Source organism: Pinus tabuliformis, chromosome 6 (genome assembly GCF_031772625.1).
Source record: "Pinus tabuliformis cultivar Carrire ecotype Pingquan chromosome 6, CPIR1, whole genome shotgun sequence".
In the NCBI taxonomy this organism is placed as follows: domain Eukaryota; kingdom Viridiplantae; phylum Streptophyta; class Pinopsida; order Pinales; family Pinaceae; genus Pinus; species Pinus tabuliformis.
The window spans coordinates 1,001,863,197-1,001,865,723 of record NC_142292.1 but is presented as its reverse complement, the minus strand read 5'-3'; the positions used below and the strand labels follow the sequence as shown (position 1 = coordinate 1,001,865,723).

At 36.0% G+C, this 2,527-nt stretch overlaps 1 pseudogene; it reads right to left on the bottom strand.

The window, feature by feature from the left end:
- Positions 1-1,071: 1,071 nt before the first annotated feature.
- LOC149262388 (non-specific lipid-transfer protein pseudogene) lies at positions 1,072-1,452 on the bottom strand (annotated as a pseudogene).
- Between the last annotated feature and the right edge of the window lie 1,075 nt (positions 1,453-2,527).

The window sequence follows — 2,527 nt, the reverse complement described above, 5'->3', positions numbered from 1 at the left end:
TAAACTTTTATTATGAAAACAATATTAAATAAGATATTTGAAAGGAATCTAAGAGGATTCTATAAATAAGTTGTGAATATTTAATTTTTAAATAAGAATTAATTAAGAGGGAATTTTAGACTGGTTTTGAAACTGCAAGGGATTTTATATTTTACTTTTGAGTTTTGGAAAGGAGAGATTTTCAACAGAACATATAAATGTGGTTTTATTAGGTAAAATGTAGTTATAAAATTATTTATATTGATTAAAATTATTAGAAATTATTTAAATTTTAAAATCAAGACATTAATGTTATAATAAGGAAAATATATAGATCTAAATTATATCAATTTTTGAAACTGAGATTTTTTTCCTAAAATATTTTTATCTCAACATCACATTTGAATTAGAACCAGGTAATTATGATTTCAAGCAATGCAAAAATGCACCTGAAAGATCCTCCCTATTGCACCATTACCATAGAATGTAGTGGAATGAAATTGAAGACGGTCGTATTCTTGATAGCAAAAGCATTATAATTTTAACTACAACTAGTCAAATTCAGGCTAAATAAACTAGAAAAAAGTAGTTGGGAAAAATTAAAATTTTAGCTAGCATCATTTATTTATTTAAGTGCATTGCAGAAACACTGAAAGTGGGCATTCACAGGAGTAACTGCGAAACGCTCCAAAGGGCCTGTCGCGGCTCCAACATTATAACAAGTTCATAGACTAACTAATATACTTGTACTCCATTAATACTAGAGCACTAACTAAATCAGCCCAGATTCAATCACCAACAGACCTCCTTTCAATGAACTCTGCCATACACAAATGGGCATCCTTAAGTCGATTGTAGATTCCCCAAATATTCAGGAATCTGGCGAACATGGGTGCAGTCAATTTTTTTACCGTGCCCATGTCCATCCAATTCCCAAATATTTGGAGAATCTACAATTGACTTAAGCTCAGGGTACACAAATAAAATCAATAATCCAAATTAAGAAACTGCAGTATTTGACAAATTGAAGCTTGCGCAGTTAGAGGTCCCATTACAATGAAAGAATCAAAGAATAGTGAAAGGAAGAGGTGATTAGCAAACATACTTGGTAAAATCAACGTCAAGGTTGACAGGCACGTTGATGTCATTGATCTTGCACAGAGCGGGCAGTTTAGCAGCCTTACCTAAATTAACTCGAAGTGTCTTTGCTTGATCGTTGAGGCAGTTACAAACAACCTGCCTATCAGGGGTGTCCCTAACTTGAGAGTCTAACCCATTAAGGGAAGGATAACAACCCGGAGCAAGGGTTATCGCATTCCCCATCAGATATCCAGTGCATTGAGTGAAGGCATGCACGACATTGTTGCATGATAATGCACCCTCCATTGTGACTACACCCCACGCAGTGATCAGTGTCGCCACAACACCAAAGAGAATCAAAAACACAACTCTCACCACCCCATTCCTAGCCATGTTTGACACCTATCTCACTCACAGGGACAAACAGAGATGACATACATCCACTCAAAGCTAACGTTCAAATGCTGCGATGCAGAACAAACTTATTAGGATTCCCAATAAATAGTATAAGCAACACATATATGCCAACGTATGGCATCAAATATCTCACCATACCCCATGCATCACCAACACGGTGAACTGGTGTGTGTCTTGCCCTCAAATTTTCTAGAAGGTCCTCTCCCATAAATAATGATGCCATAAATTCAGTAGGAAAACAACAATGGGTAGTTGATGATAGTTGACGTTTCTTACGAATTTGAAACTTCCGATAATAAAAAATATGTTACTACGTCAAAAATAGTGATTTAGAATTATTATTTTATTGTGGTTAATCATGTGTGAATTGTATTTTGGAACAAAGGTCTTTTATTTGTGTAATCAAGCCAAGGCTGACACTCTGTAACTATTTTTATTGTGAATAAATGATGTTGTGTGTATGATTAGTTATCAAGTGTGCGGAATTCCTTATTATTCTTTCGTTTTCTTTGTATTCGGGATAGGGTTGATCATTTCTCTATTTCATGCTTCGTAACAAAAAAAAACAGAGAGTTAATCGAAATCGTCGCCTTTTCTATCAATTTCATTGTTTGTTGCCAAGTTAATCCCAACCGTTGGATCACGGATATCGGATCGGTGGAGTTAATTGACATGGTTTTGGTCCTGCAGGGGAAAATTCGATTTACACTAAGAATTAGCACAAAACACTAAGTGGATCCAAAATCCAGACTTGAAATGTTATACATGGAACTTTTCTAACTTTTCCAGGTCCGTGAATGATTACGTAACGCATCATGAGAATATTTAATAGAAGAGCGGGTTTCAAACAGTGGAAGTGGTATTTTGGGTGGACCGAAAGTTGTAAGCTATATTTCGAGGAGGGCCTCCGATTCCATTCAGTGGAGGACACAAAGCAGTAAGGAGGTGAGAGGAAACCACTTTTTCGAGCGGGTACTTTCTGTGTAAGTTGTGTCCTCGATATGCTTGTGAACCGTTGGATCTATTGCAAGTTAATGGACGGTGGAGGACC